Genomic DNA, 24,618 nt, shown 5'->3' on the forward strand with positions numbered 1-24,618 from the left:
GAAGAGGGTGATGGAGGCAAGTTTGTCTATTTTTTCTTTTGTTACTTGTGACTTTGATGTTACAGCTAAGAAGTCACTGCCACATCCAATGACGTGAAGCTTTTTTCCTATATTTCCTTCTAAGAGTTTGTTGTTTTGGGGCTTACATGTAGGTTCTTGATCCATCTTGAGTTAATGTTTGGGTATGGTGTTAGGTAAGGGTTCCACTCTGTTCTTTTGCATGTGGATGTCCAGTTCCTTGGCACCATTTATTGAAATCACTGTCCTTTCCTCATTGAATGGTTTTGGCACACTTGTCAAAATCAGTTGACCATGTATGCAAGGATTTACTTCTGGGTTTTCTATTGTATCTGCTTGGTGTATATGTCTATCTTTATGCCCTTCCCACACTGTTTTGATTATAGTAGCTTTGTAGTTAACTTGTAAGCCACGAAGAGGGAGACTTACAAATTTTGTTCCTTTTAGTCATAGACTCTAAGTCTAAAGTTCTCTTTTGGCCAGCAAAAGAGTGGGATACAGGATGAAAACCGAGAGATGGCTAATATCCAGGAAAAGACAAGAGCCCTGAATAAGGGTCCTTGCCCAGTTTTTATTAGGATCAGAAGGCTTATAAACATGGCTACGGACATGCACAAAGAGACAATGAATCTGTGAACATTAACTTGTGGACGTGAGGGAAAGGGGGTCTTGAGCATATTCGGGGTTAGGGGTTTGGGTTAATACAAAAAAAAAAAATTGGTGCTGGGCAGGTGGGCAGGAGGTTGTTTACTGCGGACCTGAGGCACCACCTGTTTATCTTAGCTAGCCTAGGGGATGAGACAGGCAGGACAAATAACCTCAGGGTTAACAAGGCACCTTTCTTTTGTTAATCATCTCTGCTCTGGGCTGCTTCACCTGAAGTGCAGGTCTATAGCCCAATTTACCTGCTTACCTAATTTGGTCCTTCCTTCCTATGAAAGCAGCTTCCTGCTATACTACTAAATTGGGGGGCACTTTTGCCCTGAATACCTAATCTTGCTTACCTCATATACCTTTGTATTGGGGGTCTTTGCACCCCTCTCTATTCTGAGTGGGGGGATCTGCACCCCGTCTCTAGTCTAGGTGCCTTTGCACCCCCTCTTTATTCTGAGGTGCCTTTGCACCTCCCTACTCTTGTTTACCCAAACCCAGGTTGTGAGTATCCTATGGCTTTGTATTTCTTTATGCCTTGTTAACCCATTGGTGTAAGCCCAGGGGATTCCTAAGCTTATTCCCCACACATTTTGAAAACTGTTTTGACTATTTGAGGTTGCTGGAGATTCTTTATGAATATTAGCATGGGTGTTTCTATTTCTGCAAAGAAAAAGCCATTGGGATTTTGATAGGAATTGCATTGAATCTGTAGATTGCTTTGAGTAGTACTGACATTTTAAAAATACTGTCTCTTTTTGGGGGGGGGGGGCGCCTGGATGGCTCAATTAATTCAGCATCTGACTCTTGGTTTTGGCTCAGGCCATGATCTCACAGTTTTGTGAGTTTGAGTCCCATGTTGGGCTCTGTGCTGGTGGCATGGAGCCTGCTTGGGATTCTGTCTCCCTCTCTCTGCCCCTCCAAGTCACGCTATCTCTGTCTCTCTCAAAATATATAAACTTAAAAAAAAAAAACTGTCTTTTTTTTTTAAGTTTAATTTTGAGAGATCACACAGATGTGTGAATAGGGAGGGACAGAGAGGGAGAGAGGGAGAGAGAAATTCCAAGCACAGAGCCTGACACAGGACTCCATCTCACAAACCATGAGATCACGACCTGAGCCGAAATCAAGAGTGGGATGCTTAGCCAATTGAGCCATCTAGGTGCCCTTAAAAAATATTGTCTTTCTGGGAATGCAACCTGGTGCAGCCACTCTGGAAAACAGTATGGAGGTTCCTCAAAAAACTAAAAATAGAACTACCCTATGACCCAGCAATTGTACTACTAAGCATTTATCTAAGGGACACAGATGTGCTGTTTTGAAGGGACACATGCATCCCCCATGTTTATAGAAGCACTATCAATAGCCTAAGTATGGAAAGAGCCCAAATGTCCATTGATGGTTGAATGGATAAAGAAGATGTGGTATATATATACCATGGAGTATTCCTTGGCAATCAAAAGAATGAAATCTTGCCATTTGCAACTATGTGGATGGAACTGGAGGGTATTATGCTAAGTGAAATTAGTCAGAGAAAGACAAAAATCACATGACTTCACTCATATGAGGACTTTAAGAGACAAAATAGATGAACATAAGGGAAGGGAAACAAAAATAATATAAAAACAGGGAGGGGGACAAAACAGAAGAGACTCTTAAATATGGAGAACAAACAGAGGGTTACTGGAGGGGTTGTGGGAGAGAGCATGGGCTAAATGGGTAAGGGGCATTAAGGAATCTACACCTGAAATCATTGTTGCACTATATGCTAACTAATTTGGATGTAAATTTAAAAAAATAAAATAAAACAAGTTTAAAAATACAAAAATACTTAAAAAATTGTCTTTGAATCATGAATATATGATGTTTCCATTATTCATATCTTTAATTTCTTTCAGCAATGGTTTGTAGTTTTATATGAGTCTTTTGCCTCGTTGGTTAATTCCTAAACACTTAATACTTTTTGATGATGTTTTAAATGCAATTGTTTTTGTAATTCCTTTTTAGATTTTTTATTTGATTTAGAAAAGAAAATTTTGTGTTTTTATCCTGATATTTTTCTAAGTTCATTTATTATTTCTAATGGTTTGTGTGTGTGTGTGTGATTTTTAGAGTATTCTACACCTAAGCTGTACAGAGATCATTTTTATTCCTTTCCAAGTTGGATGCTTATTTCTTTTCCTTGCCTAATTGCTCTGGGTATGACTTCCAGTACTCCATTAAACAGGAGTGGTGAAATTCATTCTTATTCCTGATCTGAGGGCATAAGTTTTCAGTCTCTCACCACTGAGTGTGATGTTCTCTGGGGGTTTTTCTCATGCGGATTTTATTAAATGGAGGTGGTACCTTTCTACTCCTAGTCGATGGAATGTTAACATAAAAGGGTGTTGAATTTTGTTGTGTGCTGTTTCTGCATCAGTTTAAGATAATCCTTTGGATTTTTTCTCTTCATTTTTCTAATTAATGTGGCATATTGCATGGGTCAATTTTTGTACGCCCAACCATTCTTACATTCCAGTGATAAGTCTCATTTCATCACAGTGTACAATCCTTTCAGTATGCTGCTGAGTTCTATCTGCTAGCATTTTGTTGGGGAGTTTTGCATACAAATTCATAAAGGATATTGGTTTGTAGTTTTGTTTCCTGGGGGGTGATGCTGGTCTCATAGAATAACTTGAGAAGTGTTCCTTCCCTCCTCTTCAATTTTTTGGAAAATTTTGATAAGGATTAGTATTCTTCACATGTTTGGTACAATACACCAGTGAAGCCTTCAGGTTCAGGACTTTTCTTCGGGAGAGTTTTGACTAGTGATTCAACCTCATTAGATTTCTATTTGGTATTTGTTTCCTCATGATTGATTCTCGGTACATTTTGTATTTCTAGGAATTCCCCCATTCCATCTAGGTTGTCCAAGTTTTTGCTGTACGTTTCTTCATAGTATTCTCTTGTAGTCCTTTTTATTGCTTTTTTAAAAGTGTTTTATTTTTTATTTTTGACACAGAGAGCATGAGCAGGGGAGGGGCAGAGAAAGAGGGAGACACAGAATCCGAAGCAGCCTCCAGGCTTTGAGCTGTCAGCACAGAGCCTGACACGCTGCTCGAACCCACAAACCGCGAGATCATGACCTGAGCCAAAGTCGGACGCTCAACCGACTGAGCCACCCAGGCGCCCCAGTCCTTTTTATTTCTGTAGATTCAGTAGCAATGTCCTGTCACTTCTGATCTTAGTAATTTGAGTCTCCTCTTTCTCAGTCTACCTAGCTGAAGGTTTGCCAATTTTGTTGATCTTCTCAACCAAGTTTTGGTTTCATTGATTTTCTCTATTTTCTTCTTCATTTATCTCTGCTCTAATGTTTATTATTTCCTTTCTTCCGCTAGGTTTGGATTTCGTCCCTCTTTCTCGATTTCTGAGGTTGTGAAGTCAGGTTGTTGATTTGAGGTCGTCCTTGTGTCTTAATGTAAGCATATGTACATACATTCTCCCTTAGCAACGCTTTTACTGCTCTCTGTATGTTTTGGTAAGTTTATCCTTTTCATTTCTCTCAAGAACTTTTTTTTAATGTTTATTTTTGAGAGAGAGGGAGAGCCAGAGCGTGAGTAGGGGAGGGGCATAGAGAGGGAGACAGAATCCAAAGCAGGCTTCAGGTTCTAAGCTGTCAGCACAGAGCCTGATGCAGGACTTGAACTCAAGAACTGCGAGATCATGACCTGAGCTGAAGTCCGATGCTCAGCCCACTGAGCCACACAGGTGCCCCTCACTCAAGTACTTGTAAATTTCTCTTGTGATGCCTTCTTTGACCCATTTGAGCTATTTTTTAATGTTTATTTTTGAAAGACAGAGTGTGAACAGGGGGGACAGAGAGAGAGAGAGAGAGGGAGACACAGAACAGGAAGTGGGCTCCAGGCTCCCCTGTCTGCACAGAGCCTGACGTGGGGCTTGAACTCACAAACCATGAGATTGTAACGTGAGCCAAAGTCAGACGCTTAACCGACTAAGCCACCCTGGTGCCCCAATTTGAGCTATTTTAAAGTATGGTAATTAACATTGCTGTCAGAGAAAAGGTGCCGTTGCTGAAGAGAAACCATATGCTGTTGGGGTTGATGAGGGCAAAGGAAGTCCTCGTGCAGTTACAGTTACTGCACCCACCCATCCGCTTCTCTGTGTTTGAATAAAATGATAGCAATTTGAAATACCTGGAAGTAAAATCTAACTAAAATAATGAGAAAAGATAAATTAACCAGCTGCTTCAAAGAGTATGCAAGTTCTACGTGGAGAATAGCTGTCGTTGTCTTTATGCTCTCCTCTGTTTCTTGGTGTTTTACAAATAGGCTGGGGTACATAACAGAATAGCGGGTGATTGAAGGACACATGGCTGCATGCACCTTTGTGATATCCTTGGCAGTCGTGACACTGTTGGATGTGACTGTGCATGTGTTGAGCTGAATTGTGTGGCCGTGGGGATTGCTGTGGCTGAGGAGTGTGTGTCCTTGTGACGTGGATTCTGCCACTGTTCCAGCCTCCGCACCTCATGCCATAGAGACCTGCTCCCTAGTGGGTGCAGTTGTGCATCACTAATGATGCTTCTCAGCAGGAAGACACTTCGGTTCCTTATGGGAACACTGGAGCTCGAGGAGACCTTGGGACAGGCCCTGGAGAGAGAGAGACATGCTGCTGAGGCCCAAGGATTACGATTCCCCATAGGAAAGACTGGGCTGGGCTTTTGTTTCATGGCCACAGCATTCCCAAAGGATTGACAGGACTCAGCATCTAGTCATGGTCACTGCCAAGATCTCTCATAGGGAAAGGATACAGGGGCAGATTAGTGAGAGGAATAGGTCCATGGGCCCAAGTTTGGGAAGCAAGGCCCAAGCTTTTGGGTTCTCCGACTGGAGGCACACAGGGTGCACTTCATGAATTTTTTGTGACAACTCATGTAAATTGTTGCCAGCCAGGGAGGCTCAGTACAGAAACAGTGCCAAGGTTTGTATCGGGGAACTGCTCACACAAGTACTGCCTGCCTGTCACATGCCAACATTCCAGACTCCCAGAAGGAGGGCAGAAGTTCTGCTTGAACTACATTGCTTATACAAACAGTATAGACGTAGCCAACGTTTCAAAGGACAGAAGTCGGGCCTGCTGTGTTAACTCTTGTCTACAGTCCAGGCCTTTGGCCCTTGGTTTACAGCAAAATAGTTATCAGTGGGAACCATATGGCAGGATGAGACCATCTGCCAGTGCTGATCTCTGTTATGATGTTTAAGGATAGTGGACTTTGGAAAAAAGAAAGGCTTTTCTTAGAAAGCCAGCTGGATTCCTCCTTAAACCTCTGTGTCCACCTTTTTGGCTGGCCTATCAATTCAGACACAACACAACTCTGCCCAGTAACTGGAAGTTGACCTGAATGTCTCCCACAGCTCAGGCAGTGTCAGCACATGTGACACACACACAGGAAGTACAGTCCTAAAGGAGGCAGAGAGGGCACAGCTGTCAGGGTGTCCTGAGCACACATTGGTGCATCAGGCAGTTCAGGCTCAGAGGTCCCTGTGTGGCTTCTAATGTGGCCCCTTCTGCCCTAGAGTTCTCTGTCCTGTCCAGATAATTTAGTTCAGTCCTTGACTTTAGAAGGACTGCCTCACTCCCAGATGGCTTGCCTGCCCTGACCCCCTGCTTCATTCGCCTGGACAGTGTCTCCAGGTGCTCCATATGGGAATAACAGAGCCAGACTCACATGGGTCAGCCCAGCCGTCTGCGCTCAGACACTCACAGCACTTTAGAAAGGTGGCGTGAGGTTTCCTTCAGGAAGGATTCTGAGAAACAAGGTTGACATTGGCCTCTGCCTTCCCCATCACCTCACTAGACACCAGACTTGTGTCCCACTTAGCCATTATAACATGACATTTTAAAACCAGCCCCTCCTCTCATCCAGACCTTTCCTGTGGAAGAGGCGTGCAGAAGAGGAATAACAACATTTCCATGGAAAACATTTTGCTACAACTTACTCAGACACATCCCATTTAAAAGTTGTTCAGGACGAGACGCTAAGTTTTCAAAAATGAATTTGCACAACCTCCCACTCATTTTGTCCTGATGATTTATCCAGCAAGCGGCCCAGAAGAGAGGAGTATGTTTCTGGAGACCACCACCTTAGTACAGTGTGCATACCAGGAGGAAGGGCAAGGGAGGTGGGTCAGGCTTCCAGAAAGCAGATGAGAGTTGTGATGAGAGTTGTGACATCAGAGCCTGATGTCAGGGGTGGACAGAGAGGCCACTGTCCCTGTGTTGTGCCCTCCCCAAACGAACAGCTTTTGGTAGGAATCACAAGTTAGCAGTACAGTCGGTCTGTGTATCAGACGATCGCTGCAAACATTTATGTCTGTTTTTACCATCCACGTGTCGATCCAGAAGCAAGAGCACAAAACAGAAAGCCTGCGGCCTCCCCCTCCTTTTTTTAATCATTACAAATTTACTCAGACCCCGAGCAGTAAATTCAGCATTTATAGTGTTGGCATTAGGGCTGCCAAGCAAGATCATGGGCTAGAATGCAGGAGAGGCTAGGGGAGTGGTACGCCAAGGCAAGAGCACCCACACTGGAAAGACCCTGATCCGTAATACCCATTTCCAAAGTCTGAGTGCACATCAGGTGGCCTAAAACTTTTAGCCGTCGAGATTTTAAGCTTGAAGCATGCCCCCACCTTTATTTTCATGCGACGTCATTCATGTAGACTCCACAAATTCACAGCTGTATTTCTTCCCAATATTTACAAGTACTTCCAACAGTTCCTGAAACACTTCATTCACAATTTATTCAGTGTGTTTGTATGAATTAATGACGAGCTCCTCACTGCAACTGTTACTGTCCATAGAGAAAATATACATCACACCCCATGCATTTCCTGTTAGCTGACTTGCCACAGTTTGCTTTCCTGAAAGGTCCCTATTTCCTTATAAACCACACCTTTGCCATGTTGACAATCTCTCTTTTCTCACAAAAATACAAGACCAGGAGTGTTAACACTTGTTTGTGTCATGCCTCTATATCCAGGGCCTAGGATGTCCTGGTTAGCTTTAAACCTAACTGTATACATTTTGAGACTAAAATGCTGGGTATATGAGGGCTGCTCAGAAAATAGCATCAAGGTGCGACTGGGTGGCTCAGTCGGTTAAGCATCTGATTCTTGGTTTCGACTTGGGTCATGATCTCAAGATTTGTGGGTTTGAGCCCTGCATCAGGCTCCACACTGACAGCACAGGGCCTGCTTGTGAGTCTCCCTCCCTCTCTCTCTCTCTCTCTCTCTCTGTCTCTCCCCGACTTGCATGCACACACTTGCTCTCAAAATAAATTAAAACTTAAAAAAAATAAAATCAAATCATACCAGAAAGAAAAGTCCTTGAATTTGTACAAACCTAGTAACCCTGACAGAATAAGTGTTGCCTAAGTTGGTAATTAGTTGATTTCACAGTCCATAATTGCAATGGGATTTTTTAATATATCCCCAGAGTGAAAAGTAAAAAAGAACATTTCTTAGTATCCATGTTGGGGGATCACATGGAAATGCTGACAGCCTGAGAATGAAAGTCAAGTGCTCGCTGTCTGTTTTGAGGGTACTCTTGATTAAAAGGGGCAGGAATCACTACAATAGTCTAGAAGTCAGTGTCCAGTCTGCTTTTTGTATGTCTCATGCATATTTGACAGTTAATGAATTTGAACCGAGAAGTCTGTGGGGAAGACATTTAGGGAAATATTCCCAGACTTACCCACATTTCTGTAATGAAATCCGGTATAACCATCTCCAACTCCATCTATACATTTCATTATGTCACAGGTCTCTATTCTTAATTCAAAACTTACTGTCCAGGTCACGCGGAGAAGTAAGGAAAAGAGAAAATTGCAGGAGATAAAGATTGCTCTTTGTAGAGTTTTGCATACTTACCAAATTTTGCATCAAACAAGACTATTTTAGTAAGAAAAATACAGAAGTGATATCCACTATGTGCCATACTAGAACAGTAAGAAAATTGCTAAAGTTCTGTTGTTCTAACGATACAGAAAAACTATGGTTTTGTTCATCTCAGCCTGTCAGTAGCCATGCTATTGGCTAGGAATGCCTGGGGGCACTCCCCTGAGCCATACTACTTGCGGTGAGCCCCCACAGACATGTCCCATCCAGAGCTAGTGTTGTGACTGGACTGTTCCTTGTGGTTCTTCATATGACTGTAAGATGCACCTCACCAATGGCCATCATGGGACTTACAAGAACTAGGTTTAATACAAGTCCTGGAGAGTACATAGCACACCTGGGCCACATAGCAAGGTTGTGAGTACAGAGAGCATGCACACCGGGTGTTCTATATACGTTGGGGTCAAGGGTGGAGGGTGGTTCCCTATCTATTGGTTCTATTGGCAATTGTATTATACAACCAGCAAGGTTTATTCCAGATGGAGCTTTGAAGTGGATGTACTGTCAGGCACTTACCTACAATACAGAAGAGTTAAGTTTTCTGTAACATTTAAAAAAAAAAGCACCTTTCTGTAACATTAAAAGTGCACTTGAAATTACTATGGTTCAAATAAACTACAAAGAAAGAAAAATAAATGGGAAAATTGGGGGAACACTATTCAAACTTATGCACTCTAGCTGAAAGACTTGGAGAGTTATTTCTCACATGAACATTTTTTTTGTGAAAGAACTGGAAATTCACTATTGAGGGGTCCATTTTTTTTTAAGTTTATTTATTTTGAGAGACAGAGAGCAGGGGAGGGAAACAGAGAATCCCAAGCAGGCTCCATGCACAGAGCCCAACACAGAGCTTGAACCTACGAACTGTGAGATCATGACCTGAGCTGAAGAGTCAGACACTCAATCAGCTGAACCACCCAGGCACTCGTAGGGGTCCATTTTTATTTTTTTTTTTAATGTTTATTATTTTTGAGAGAGAGACAGAGCATGAATAGGGGAGAGGCAGAGAGAGAGGGAAACACAGAATCGGAAGCAGGCTCCAGGCTCCGAGCCATCAGCCCAGAGCCCTACGCGGGGCTCGAACTCACAGACCGCGAGATCGTGACCTGAGTTGAAGTCGGACGCTTAACCGACTGAGCCACCCAGGCGCCCCAGGGGTCCATTTTTTAAATGAGGTAATGACAAACACAATACCATATTTATATCTTCTATATTTCTTTCCTGGCATGAATTTCCTGGAGTATTATATATAAATCAGTGCAAGGTTTTCCAACATTACTTACAATTATGGAACTCCCCTCTAAAAAGTATGACTTAACAAATTTTTCAAATATTCCATGCCTTTCTGGAGCTACTACCCAGTGTGCATCCTCACATAGTTTCGAAAGGATGAGGGCCACTTGAAGGCTTTCCCACACTGTTTACATGTGGGGTGTCTCTCCCGTGTGCATCCTCAAGTGTTTCTGTAAGGACGAGGACCAGCTGAAGGCTTTCCCACATTGTGTACATTCATAAGGCTTCTCTCTGGTGTAGGTCCGCACGTGGCCTTGGAAGGATCTGGAAGAAGTGAAGACTCGCCCACAATTTTTACATTTATACAGTTGCTCTTCAGTGTGAATTCTCACATGTTCTCAAAAGGTTGAGGGACAACTGAAGGCTTTCCTGCACTGTTTGCACTCGTAAGGTTTCTCTCCAGTGTGGGTTCTCACATGCCCCTGGAAGGACTTGGGGAACTGAACAATTTCTCACAGTGCCCACAGTTAAACAGCTTCTCCCCAATTTGCACTCTCACATGTATATGGAAGGTTTAGGGCTGAAAGCTTTCCCACACTCCTTACACTCATAGGGCTTCTCTCTAGTGTGAGTCTTTTAGTGTCTTTGAAAAGACTGGGGATAACCGAAGGGTTTTTCACATTGTTTACACTCACAGGGCTTCTTCCCAGTGTGTGTTATCACGTGTCTTCGGAAGGTTGAAGGATAACTGAAGGCTTTCCCACATTCCTTACACTTATATGGCTTCTCCCCAGTATGAGTTCTCGTGTGTCTGGTAAGACTGGTGATCTCTGGGACGGCTGTACCGCAATGCTTGCATTTATAGGTTTTCTCCCCTGTGTGATTCTTTATATGTTGAGAGAGGGAGTAGGGATGCCAGAAAGTTTTCCCACATGACTCACATTCATAGGGCTTCTCTCCAGTGTGTGTTATCATGTGTCTTGGAAAGACTGAAGGATAAATAAAGACTTTTCCACATTCCTTACGTTTATATGGCTTTTCTCCTGTGTGCATTTGCACATGCCCAGTAAAACTGGAGAACTGACTGAAGGCTTGCCTGCACCACTTGCATTCATAGGTTTTCCCCTGAAGTGTGTACCTTCCTATGTTGAGTGAGGGAGTAAGAATGGTAAAAGTCTCTTCCAAGTAATTTGCATTTATACGGCTTCAGTGTGTGTTATCATGTGTCTTTGAAAGATTGAGGGATAAATGAAGGCTTTCCCACATTCCTTGCACTTATATGGCTTCTCCCCAGTGTGAGTTCTCATGTGTCTAGTGAGACTGGAGAATTCATGGAAGGTTTTCCTACATTGCTTGCATTCATTATTTTCCTCTGTGGTGTGAATCCTGATATGTTGAGTGAGGGAGCAGAAATAAGGAAAGGTTTTACCATATAATTTACACCCATAGGGTTTCTCTCCAGTGTGAGTTCTCAGGCATGTGGGACAAATGAAGGCCTGCTTGCATTCCTGACATGGATATGTTTTTTGCCCACAGTGAGATCTGACATGCCTCTTAAGGGAAGAAAGATGTATGAAGCCATTTCCACACTTGGTGCATTCATAGAGTTTTACTCCAGTAGAAATATTCTTGCGGGAATTAAGATGGGGACAGTGGCTGCACGTGTCTCTGTGTTGATTTCCTTCATTGCTTTCATAGAATCTGTCACAGGATTTCTGTTAAAAGAAGTACATTATCAATGTTATGTTTATTAGTGATTTGTTATTAGCAACTAGTAAGTATTATAACTAGATGACTAACTTCATTTTAGTATACAGGAAGTTTTTCTACCCTCTGTGGATTGTCTTAGAGTTCATTAAATGCCCTGGAAGTGACCTCAGCATGTTCACTGTTCATTACTATTTGTTATGTATGGGGTCTTCCTAGAATCATTTCTAACTGAATTATGCTTCAAACATTCAATGTCTCAGTCAAGTTTTTGAAAACTTTCTTAAAATTCTAAATAAATAGATTTGGAGCTGGATTTTTTTTTTTTTTTTAAAGTTCATGACCTACTAAAATTCTGTCCTGGGATTGCGACTTTTTTATCTTGTGAACGCAACTCACCTCAGATGTCTTGCATGGTTTCCATGCTGATCTTCAATGCTATGGTCTTCCCAATTTTTTCTAAAACGTAGGCACAAGAATTATTTCTTGTGAATTTCGCCATTTTCTGTTCATTAGATATTTTTTTCTCAAGTGCATCCTGTGGAACCAACCCACTGGCTTTAAACAGTGTCTTGTAATCAGAAACAAAAAGGTGAATGAACATATTAGAGGAAGAAGGCACTTCTGAGCAAAGAAAGACTTTGATGACTTTAGTGCTTTCAAAACTTCATCAATGGTAGGCAAAAGGGGTCAACATAGTACACTAGTAATGACCGTCACAAGGTTTCCAAGAAGAAACCTCTCTGTGAACCAAAACAACACATGAAGCCAATACCCAGACTATTGAAACCAAAAGAGCTTCAGGGCTTCTAAACCAAGACAAAAATAAAACCTCAGTTTTTTTTTTTTTTTTTTTTGGAAAAGACTCAAGTTTTTATTCCAAACTCATTGCTCTTTTTTTTCTAAATATGTGTATTTATTTATTTTTCAATATATGAAGTTTATTGTCAAATTGGTTTCCATACAACACCCAGTGCTCACCCCAAAAGGTACCCTCCTCAATACCCATCACCCACCCTCCCCTCCCTCCCACCCCCCATCAACCCTCAGTTTGTTCTCAGTTTTTAAGAGTCTCTTATGCTTTGGCTCTCTTCCAATCTAACCTCTTTTTTTTTTTTTTTGTCCTTCCCCTCCCCCATGGGTTCTGTTAAGTTTCTCAGGATCCACATAAGAGTGAAACCATATGGTATCTGTCTTTCTCTGTATGGCTTATTTCACTTAGCATCACACTCTCCAGTTCCATCCATGTTGCTACAAAGGGCCCTATTTCATTCTTTCTCATTGCCACGTGGTACTCAATTGTATATATAAACCACAATTTCTTTATCATCAGTTGATGGACATTTAGGCTCTTTCCATAATTTGGCTATTGTTGAGAGTGCTGCTATAAACATTGGGGTACAAGTGCCCCTATGCATCAGTACTCCTGTATCCCTTGGGTAAATTCCCAGCAGTGCTATTGCTGGGTCATAGGGTAGGTCTATTTTTAATTTTTTGAGGAACCTCCACACTGATAAACCCTCAGTTTAATGAATACATTTCCACTACCGTGGAGACATTATTAGATTCTAGGTCTGTGATGGCTGTGACCACATCTGTCTTATTTACCAGTGTATTCCTTTTCCACATTTCAAACCTAAGAAAAGCACAGATGAGAGATATTTGTTGGCCTGAAGACATCCTTACCCACTGAGACCAGCATCACATCTCTGTAGAGGTTCTTCTGCACAGAATCCAGCAAAGGTGAAGTCCACAGCCACATCCTCAAAGACCACTGAGTCCTGACATATTCAAGTGTGTGGAGGAAGAAGGGTAAGTCTGAAAGCACTGGGGAACTAAATTGATTCATAGAAGGTTCAAAACGGAACTTCTGGTCTCACAATACGTGACCTGACTGCTAATAGGCTTTCTTGAGCCACTAAGGAATCAACCTTAACTCTACATTTATTATGACCACTCTTGTCTTACTCCTTTCTATCATTAGGCCCCAGACAGATATGCCATGCATATGAAATAAATACTTCTGTTGGAAAGTATGCAGTAAAAGGGTAACAGAGTTCAATTATCCAAACCTATTTCAATAATCCTTTAGAACTCATTAAACTGAGTCCTAAAGCACATTCTTTAGGACTAGCCCTTGACCAGCTCCTGGGAGGAAACATGCAAGCCCTTGAAATACAATGGTAACTCTGTGCATATAGGTGGGGCCTTGGGCCATGGCAGAGCTCATGCTGACAATATGATTTTTTATTTTTTTTAATTTACATCCAAGTTAGTTAGCATATAGTGCAACAGTGATTTCAGGAGTAGAGTCCTTACTGCCCTTTACCCATTTAGCCCATCCCCCCACCCTCAACCCCTCCATTAATGCTCTGTTCTCCATATTTAAGAGTCTCTTATGTTTTGTCCCCCTCCCTGTTTTTATATTATTTTTGCTTCCCTTCCCTTATGTTCACCTGCTTTGTATCTTAAATTCCACATGAGTGAAGTCCTATGACATTTGTCTTTCTCTGACTAATTACAGTTAGCATAATACCCACTAGTTCCATTCACATAGTTGCAAATGGCAAGATTTCTTTTTTTTTTTTTTTTGATTGTCGAGTAATACTCCATTGTATATATATATATATATATATACCACATCTTCTTTATCCATTCATCTGTCGATGGACATTTGGGCTCTTTCCATACTTTGGCTGTTGTTGATAATGCTGCTATAAACATTGGGGTGCATGTGCCCCTTCAAAACAGCACACCTGTATCCCTTGGATAAATACCTAGTAGTGCAACTGCTAGCTCATAGGGTAGTTCTATTTTTAATTTTTTGAGGAACCCCCATACTGTTTTCCAGAGTGGCTGTTTCCCACCAGCAGTGCAAAAGAGATCCTCTTTCTCTGCATCCTTGCCAACATCTGTGTTGCCTGAGTTGTTAATGTTAGCCATTCTGACAGTTGTGAGTTAGGTTCTCATTGTGGTTTATATTTCCCTGTTGATGAGTGATGTTGAGCATTTTTTCATGTGTTGGTTGGCCATCTGGATGTCTTCTTTGGAAAAGTGTCTACTCATATCTTTTGCCCATTTCTTCCCTGGATTTTTTTTGGGGTGTTGAGTTTGATAAGTTCTTTATAGATTTTTGATACCCTTTATCTGATATGTCATTTGCAAATATCTTCTCCCATTCTGTCAGTTGCCTTTTAGTTTTGCTGTTTTCCTTCGCTGTGCAGAAGCTTTTTATTTTGATGAGGTCCCAGTAGTTCATTTTTGCTTTTGTTTCCCTTGCCTCCAGAGACATGTTGAATAAGAAGGTGCTGCAGCCAAGGTCAAAGAGGTTTTTCCCTACTTTCTCCTCGAGGATTTTGATGGCTTCCTGTCTTCCATTTAGGTCTTTCATCCATTTTGAGTTTCTTTTTGTGTAGGGTGTAAGAAAGTGGTCCAGATTCATTTTTCTGCCTGTCGCTGCCCAGTTTTCCCAGCACCACTTGCTGAAGAGACCTTTCATTGGATATTCTTTCCTGCTTTGTCTTCTCTATTCTTGATCTACGTGTCTGTTCTTGTGCCCATACCATACTGTCTTGATGATTACAGCTTTGTAATACAGCTTGAAGTCCGGGATTGTGATGCCTCCTGCTTTGATTTTTTTTTTTTTTTCAAGATTGCTTTGGCTATTTGAGAACTTTTCTGGTTCCATACAAATTTTAGGATTGTTTGTTCTAGCTCTGTGAAGAATGCTGGTGTTATTTTGATAGGGATTGCATTGAATATTTTTCCATTTTTTGGTGTCTTCAATTTCTTTCATAAGCTTTCTATACTTTTCAGTGTATAGATTTTTTACCTCTTTGGTTGGATTTATTCCTAGGTATTTTATGGGTTTTGGTGCAATTGTAAATGGGATCGATTCCTTGATTTCTCTTGGTGTATAGGAATGCAACAGATTTCTGTGCATTGATTTTATATCCTGCAACGTTGCTGAATTCATGGATCAGTTCTAGCAGTTTTTTTGGTGGAATCTTTTCGGTTTTCCATATAGAGTATCATGTCATCTGCAAAGAGTAAAAGTCTGACCTCCTCCTGGCCGATTTGGATGCCTTTTATTTCTTTGTGTTGTCTGATTGCAGAGGCTAAGACTTCCAATACTATGTTGAATAACAGTGGCAATAGTGGACATTCCTGTCGTGTTCCTGACCTTAGGGGGAAAGCTCTCAGTTTTTCCCCATTGAGGATGGTATTAGCGTTGGGTTTTTCATCTATGGCTTTTATGATATCGAGGTATGATCCTTCTATCCCTACTTTTTGAGGGTTTTTATCAAGAAAACATGCTGTATTTTGTTAAATGCTTTCTCTGCATCAACTGAGAGGATTGTGTGGTTCTTGTCCTTTCTTTTATTGATGTGATTGATTAATCATTGATTGTTTTGTGGATATTGAACCAGCCCTGCATCCCAGGTCTAAATCCCAGCTGGTCACGTGTGGGAGATGTAGGAGAAAAACATCAAAGGAAAAGACTTCAAAAGGGAAAGGCTGGAGCAGGTGCAAGGCCTTAGGACATGTTTTCACAGCTGAACGTGCCTGCTGCTCTTAAGGAATGCCTTGAGGCATTAGCATTGTCCAGGGCCGATCCTCCTTCACTCCCGACCCTTCCTGGCTTCATAAAGAACAATTATCTAGAAATTCAACCTTGAAAAACAAAACCATTAAGTTGATTAATACACTTGCTGAGCTGACTTTATGCACGTAGCCTTTAGCAGTTTCCCTAGTAAAAGGGGGCTTCATTCTGGAGTCGGGCCTCTTTCCGACTCGAGTATGAGGACCTTCACTTAACTGCATTTTGCTTGCAGACTCTTCTTTTGCGACTCCGGCCATACTCTCTGCAACATCTGGTGTAGTCGGCAGGATACAGTGCGGCAGTTTTCGAGACTACTTTTGGTTTACAGTCGCAAAGGACCAAAGTGGAGGGGTAGGACAGGTAAATCTCAGCTTTGGGATAGTGAAGTTACAGGAAACTCCCAATCTCATGATTAAGAGGCTTACTCTAAATCATTCTGTACTTTATTACAAAGTTCAGGAGTGAAAGTAACAAGGGGAACTTTTGATGAGCCCTGGTAGTTGGTTAGAAAACACTGCTGTTGATTTACCCCTTCTGGAAAAAATCTTTTAAACCTTAAACAATGGAGATTGATTACGAAAATGCTTAGATGCACTCATCAAAACGGAGATGCCATTTCCTTAAAAGTCTGGTCTTTATGCTCCTTAATTGAGATGGCTTTACAGCCTTTACATCTGACACAGAACAAAATATAGGTTCACCTAAATGAAAACTCATCCGGAAGAAGGAGACGAGTCGGATTTTACATCCAATAGTTTTGAGGATGAGTCTCCTTCTGAAGGAATCAAGGCTGTAGCACCTGAGGAAAATACTTTACCAGGATGGCCTCCGCCACCACCCACAAATGATAATTTGGAGGCTACTGCCCCCCCCCTTATAATAAAGTATACCCCCCCTCCTTTACCTGAGGATACAAAAATTCCTACTCATATTAAACAAAAAACTGCCTGTCCAGTTACTTTCAATCCTTTTTCTAATAACCAGCCCTGCATATTAGTTCCTCCCAGGGAGCATGAGGGCCCTATCATTACACCTCTGATGCGAGGGTTGATAAAGGCTAAAGAGGAAGGAGATTTAGAATTGATACAACCGGTATCAGAACTATTTCCATTTACTCTGAATGCTTTCCCGCCAAATGCACAATATGTTAATGTAGTCTACAATGCTGAATATTCTCAGATCCCTGTAAAAATCCTGAAGGATCTTCAAATGGCTTGTGCCCAATACAGCATTAACTCCCCTTATGCAGGGCTTACTTTCAGCATTTGCTGAGACCGAACGCTTGATCCCTAAAGATTGGAAAATGTTGGCTAGAACTGTTTTATCCCGTGCTGAATATTTATAATTTATGACTCGGTGGGAAGATCAGGCTAAGATTCAAGGGGAAAGAAACCTTCATGATGATATTCCTATTGACAAAAAACAACTTTTTGGACAAGGAGAATATTCTCAACTAAGAGATCAATGTGGTATGAGTGATCAAGCGACACAACAAGTACAAAATTGTTGCAAGATGGCTTGGCCACATATAGCTACTCCAGGCGAGGTTACCCCCTCATTTACTGAACCTTAAGTTGACTTTTTAGCAAGATTAAGAGATGTTTTGGAAAACAATTCCTCAAGAGGGCCTAAGGGATTTGTTGCTTCCCATTGTGCCTACGATAATGCTAATTTGGAATGCCAACAAGTTCTTCGTCCATCCGGTAAGAGCAGCTGCTGGGTCCACAGCTGACTATGTGAAAGCATGTGCTGATTTGGGCACCCCACCTTACAATATGAACCTACTTTAAAAGGGATGGGCCCTTTTATTTTTTTTATTTTTAAATTTTTTTTTTAACGTTTATTTATTTTTGAGACAGAGAAAGACAGAGCATGAACGGGGGAGGGGCAGAGAGAGAGGGAGACACAGAATTGGAAGCAGGCTCCAGGCTCTGAGCCATCAGCCCAGAGCCCGACGCGGGGCTCGAACTCAAGGACCTCAAGATGGTGACCTGAGCTGAAGTCGGATGCTTAACCGACTGAGCCACTCAGGCGCCCCGGGATGGGCCCTTTTAAATCTAATACCGAATGCTCTGGTTATGGGAAAATCAGCCATAGGAAGAAAGACTGTCAAAAATGAAGGACAAATTTATGATAATAGTACCAGTACTAATAATCTACCCATATCGATACCTCCAACTGCTTTATGTCCTTATTGTGAAAAGGACATCATCGGGCCAATCGGCGCCATTCCAAATATCACACAGATGGGGCATTCTCTTCAATCTTCTAATATTGATCAAAATCAGGGAAACTTCTCACGGGGCCTAGCTCAGGGCCCAACAAACAAAATGAGCCTTTATCCAGTCAGCAATGGGTCTCAACACCGCAACACCGACGGGTCACAGACCTCCGTCATGCAACAACTGGGAGTGCTGTCTTCGATCTCACTGCTATTCACCCGGTTGTTTCATAGCCATCTTTAGGTGTTGTTAAAGTTAGAACAGGGGTTTATGGGCCTTTGGAAAAAGACACAGTAGGCCTTATTTTTACACGGAGTAGTCTTACACTCAAAGGTATTCATGTATATCTGGTGTTATTGACTGTGATTATGAAAATGAAATTCAAGTTATGATATCGACCGATAACCCTTATACTATTCAACCAGGGGATAAAATTGCTCACTTACTTATTCTTCCTTATATAGGGGGCCAAAGCAATCCTGTTATTCTAAATGGAGATTTTGGTAGTACTGGCAAACAACTATATTGGCAAACTTTTTTGAAAGATCCTCACCCTGAAATACATCTTAAAATTAATAATACATCTTTTATAGGATTAGTGGACACTGGAGCTGACCTAACCATCATATCTGAAAAGTTATGGCCTTCATCTTGGCCCGTCGACAACGTACCCGTAAGTTTTACAGGACTTGGCTCTTTAGGGGGAATAAAAAGAAGCCAACAAATTATGAGATGTGAAGGACCCAAGGATCAACTCTTAAACCCTATGTGGCTAACATTGCCATTAACCTGTGGGGCAGAGACTTACTTCAACAATGGGGTGCATATATTAATATCCCATCTATATCTACTCAAAGTAAAAATATAATGTGCGTCATGGGATATGATGCATTGAGGAGATTAGGTAAAAATCAACGGGCATTAAAACACCCCTGGATATTTTCCCCAAACATAAAACCGTAGGGCTAGGATATCCAAATTTACCCTAATGGCCACTGCCAGAGAACAAAAATATGCGCTGCCTTTAAAATGGCTTATTGATGAGCCCATATGGATAGAGCAGTGGCCGCTTTCTCAAGAAAAAACTGGCAGCTTTAAAATCTTTAGTTTCCGAACAATTAGAAGCGGGACATATTGAACCCTCAACTAGTCCCTGGAATTCTCCAGGTTTTGTTATTTAAAAAAAAAATCTGGGAAATGGAGAATGCTGAGTGATCTCTGAGCCATAAATAAAATCATACAGCAAATGGGGCTCTATAGACTGGCCTTCCGACGCCTGTTGTTATCCCTTGAGATTGGAAAATTATAGTTATTGATCTTAAGGATTGTTTCTTCTCCATTCCCTTAAGCCCTAAAGAATCTGAGCGATTTGCATTCTCCGTTCCTGTGGTTAATCATGAAGAGCCCATAAGCCGATTTCAATGGAAGGTTTTACCCCAAGGAATGTTAAATAGTCCCACTCTTTGTCAGCTCTTTGTGGCAGAACCTCTCCGATATTTACAATCTCAGTTTCCTCATGCTAAGACCATCCATTACATGGATGGCATCCTATTAGCTTTACCCGAATGACATGATTTATATGCACTCTTTTTAGCAGCTCAGACAACCCTCTCAGAATATGGCCTTATTATTGAAGAAGATAAAATTCAGCTTGAAGATCCCTTATTCCATTTAGGTCAAAAATTAGTACAAAATTCAATAATGCTTCAAAATGTTCAAATTCGTAGAGATACTTTGCATACTTTAAATGACTTCCCGAAGTTATCAGGAGACATTAACTGGCTACGGCCTACTCTGGGCATACCTACTTATCAACTGACTCATCTTTTTGATCTACTTAAAGGGGATTCCAGTTTAAATAGCCCTGGAAAATTCCGGAAGCATCCCAAGAATTACAGTGGATTGAGCAGAAAATTGCTTCCAGTCAGCTTCCTCGAATTAACCCCTCACTACCCGTCTCTTTGTTAATTTTACCGTCACCCCATTCCCCTACAGGAGTGCTTTGGCAGGCTAATGGAATCATGGAATGGATATTTATAGCCAACAAAGCCCTTAAAAAATTATCTACATATATAGACAAAATAGGAATGTTAATTTTTAAGGGTTGAGAGAGACTTCGGGAAATAACAGCCCAAGACCCTGAGACAATCATAGTACCTCTATCTCATGCACAAATATCCATGGCATATCGACAGTGCATTTCATGGCAACTTGGAGTTGCAGATTATATAGGTCCCATCGACAACCATTATCTAAATCCAAATTAATTGGATTTATCAAAACCACCTCCTTCATCATGCCTCGAGTTGTACAATCAGTATCTGTAAATGGACCTAATTATTTCATGGATGCCAACAAGTCTGGCTATTCTGCATATTATGATCCTACTTCTAAATGTGTAAAATCCCTGTATGCCTCAGTACAAAAGGCTGAACACTTTGCCATATTCTATTGCTTAAAGACGTTCCCTCCTCCATCAATATCTTAATGGATTCAGCCTATTCTAAGCAAGTGATTGAAAATTTGGAAATCATTAATATTTACTCAGATGGCTCAGAATTGTCTGACTTATTCCTTCAGGTCCAATACTATCTTCAGCACCAATCCCATCCTATATACATTACTCACATATGATCTCCTTCTGGCCTCCCCAGCCCCTTGGCAGAAGGAAATGCTACAGCGGATTCCTTATTGACAGCCCCTGTTATTACAGCACAAGATTTTCACAATCTTACTCATTTTAATGCTAAAGGCCTAAGTAAACGCTTTTCTATTCCCCTTAAACAAGCTAGAGAAATCATCACACACTGCCCTACTTGTGGGCCTATTGTCATTCCTCCATACTCCCAGGGGGTTAATCCCGGAGGTCAATAACCTAATGACTTATGGCAAATGGGTGTTACTCATGTTCTGCAATTCGGCAGCCTTGCATATGTACATGTATCAGTAGATACATATTCCGGTTTTATACGGGCTACACCTTTGACAGGGAAAAAACCAGCCCACGTTATACAGCATCTTTCAGAAGCGCTTGCACGACGGGGCTCCCCCGGAATCTTAAAACTGACAATGGCCCGGCTTATACTTCTCACACTTTCCTTGTATTTTGCCAAAAATGGGGCATTCCTTATAATCCACAGGGTCAAGCCATTATTGAACACACTGATCATACATTAAAAACCATGTTACAGGGGCGCCTGGGTGGCGCAGTCGGTTAAGCGTCCGACTTCAGCCAGGTCACGATCTCGCGGTCCGTGAGTTCGAGCCCCGCGTCAGGCTCTGGGCTGATGGCTCGGAGCCTGGAGCCTGTTTCCGATTCTGTGTCTCCCTCTCTCTCTGCCCCTCCCCCGTTCATGCTCTGTCTCTCTCTGTCCCAAAAATAAATAAAAAATGTTGAGAAAAAAAAAAAAAAAAACCATGTTACAAAAACAAAAACGGGGATATGGCCTTGAATCCAAAGAATCAGTTAATGAAAACATTACTTACACTTAATTTTTTGGATTTAAGAGGTGAACAAGAGTTCACCGCAGCCGGAAAACCTCACACAATCTTAATACCAGACCTCTTTCATAACTGATATTTTGGAAAAATGATACTAAACAATGGTGCCTGGATATGTTAAATTGTGGGGTCAAGGATTTGCTCTTGTATCCACAGATAGAGATACCTGGCTTCCAGCCTGGCGATCAAAACCACGATATGAACAGTTGGACGAAGAGAAAAAGATTCGACAGTTTTCGACCACTGGAGGAAGATATGGAAGAATTAAGCCTGGAACCCAAGATTATAAGGAAGGTAGAAATAAGAACCAAAAATACAATGAGAGCCAAACCTCCAACATGGGGACAAGTGAAGATGACTCAAGAAGCCTAACAGATCCTCCAAAAAATGGGAACACTTAAGACTTCTACTCTGTTTATTGCCATGATGTCGGTTGTTACTTTAACTGGGAGTGCTAAAGAGAATCACACATATTGGGCTTATATTCCAAATCCACCTCTTAATAGATTAATTGCATAGGATGATCCCTCTTTCCAGGCTTACGTAAATGATTCAGTCTGGTTGCCTGGACCTTATGATAATAGAGGTCCATTTAAACCAGAAGAAGAAGGAAAAGTAATCCCTGAATATTCTGTAGGTGCAGAGGGGCCACCTATATGCTTTGGAACAGGTGACCACTGTGTTTCATTTATAGGCATGGATAGCAGAAATACCCAATGGGACTAATGTCCCCATACTGTATTTACTACAAGGGGTCTGCATGAGAAGTCAAAAAACTACATACAATTACCCTCCTAAATTGCCTCAATGTCAAGAAAAACCATAAATCCTGAGGAACGGATTAATTGGGAGCTCTGTAGAGGAGAAGTTGGTAGAGTTCTTCTTAATACTTCCAAAGGAAACGTCGTCATTGATTGGGCCCCTGTAGGCTCTGCTCAGACCAAATACTCCAAAAAAGACCTCTGATGGTGTCGATATCATGACGACATCCTTTCAGATATAACATCTGAACCCACTGTATGGCATGAAGGAGGGATGACTCCCCCCCAGCCCACGTTTACCTGATGGGCCAGTTCATTCCGAGCTTTGGAAAATTGGTACTGGATCATTAGGCATGTCCTCTTGGAAAGGCTGCTTAATGTCTCAAGTAAATTCTCCCTCTCTTTTAGATTAAATGAGACTCATAAAATTCAAGCATGTGTCAGACTTCCTTTTCTGTTTATGTTAGGTATGCCCCATTGGGACCCTGAAAACAATCTTCTTACTTGCCATGATTGCTCTTTTTATACTTGTCTTAATTCTATCCCTTTAAACAGGAGAGACAAAGCTTATATATCCTTAAGGCATGAGATCGGGTTTGGATGCCTGTAATTATGGATTGGTCTTGGCAACACTCCCCTGAAATGTTTCTCATAGATGAAATATTGAAACGTGTATTACATCGCACCTGACGATTTGTAGCTTTACTGGTAACCGCTGTACTTGGGATGATAGCTATTGCAGCTACAGCTGGTTTTGCGCTGCACCAGACTGTACAAACTACCCACTTTGTACAACACTGGCATCAAAATTCAGAAAGACTATGGAACAGCCAACGGTTGACTGATAGCCAACTAGAGAGCCAATTATCTGACTTGCAACAACCCGTTCTTTTTCTAGGAGATCAACTGATTAGTTTACAACAACAGGTAAAGCTTCAATGTGATTGGAACGTAACCACCTTTTGTGTCACTCTCCATGTATATAATCAGTCCAAGATATCATGGGACCTTGTGCATCGACACCTTCTTAAGGTAATACCTCCACTGATATAGCCCAATTGCAAAAGGACATTTATGATACATTCAAAAATAAACTTGAGAGGCTTTCTGGTGCTCCCTCTCTAGCTGAGATGACTAATTGAATCTCAGAATTGAATCCAATGAATTATACAAAACCTTTAAGCTTTTCTGCGATTGGTATTCTTATATTAATCTTTGTCTTATTTGGATATACCTAGTCTGGAGAAGAGGCCAATGACGAAGCCAAGAATATGCCTCACAAGCCTCTGTCTTTGTAGTTCAGCTTTGCCAAATGAAAGAAAAAGGGGAAGATGTGGGAGATGTAGGAGAAAAACATCAAAGGAAAAGACTTCAAAAGGGAAAGGCTGGAGCAGGTGCAAGGCCTTAGGACATGTTTTCACAGCTGAACGTGCCTGCTGCTCTTAAGGAATGCCTTGAGGCATTAGCATTGTCCAGGGCCGGATCCTCCTTCACTCCCGACCCTTCCTGGCTTCATAAAGAACAATTATCTAGAAATTCAACCTTGAAAAACAAAACTATTAAGTTGATTAATACACTTGCTGAGCTGACTTTATGCACGTAGCCTTTAGCAGTTTCCCTAGTAAAAGGGGGCTTCATTCTGGAGTCGGGCCTCATTCCGACTCGAGTATGAGGACCTTCACTTAACCATTTTGCTTGCAGACTCTTCTTTTGCGACTCTGGCCATACTCCCTGCAACAGTCATGGTGAATAGTTTTCTTAATGTATTGTTGGATCCGGTTGGCTAATTTTGAGGATTTTTGCATCCATATTCATCAGGGAAATTGGTCTATAGTTCTCCTTTTTAGTGGGGTCTTTGTCTGCTTTTGGAATCAAGGTAATGCTGGCTTCATAGAAAGAGTTTGGAAGTTTTCCTTCCATTTCTACTTTTTGGAACAGCTTCAAGAGAATAGGTGTTAACTCTT

At 41.6% G+C, this 24,618-nt stretch overlaps 1 long non-coding RNA gene and 1 pseudogene across 1 annotated transcript; one reads left to right on the top strand and one right to left on the bottom strand.

Moving 5' to 3' along the window:
* Positions 1 to 9,820: 9,820 nt before the first annotated feature.
* Positions 9,821 to 11,743, bottom strand: LOC128775647 (zinc finger protein 709-like; annotated as a pseudogene).
* Positions 11,744 to 13,307: 1,564 nt separating this feature from the next.
* Positions 13,308 to 24,340, top strand: LOC128775570 (uncharacterized). The gene is made up of 3 exons (XR_008420368.1): positions 13,308 to 13,379; positions 16,403 to 16,530; positions 22,050 to 24,340. It is a non-coding gene; the product is annotated as an uncharacterized LOC128775570 (long non-coding RNA).
* The last annotated feature ends 278 nt before the right edge of the window (positions 24,341 to 24,618 follow it).

Source organism: Panthera pardus, unplaced genomic scaffold (genome assembly GCF_024362965.1).
Source record: "Panthera pardus isolate Hobbes unplaced genomic scaffold, ASM2436296v1 HiC_scaffold_8, whole genome shotgun sequence".
Classification (NCBI taxonomy): Eukaryota; Metazoa; Chordata; class Mammalia; order Carnivora; family Felidae; genus Panthera; species Panthera pardus.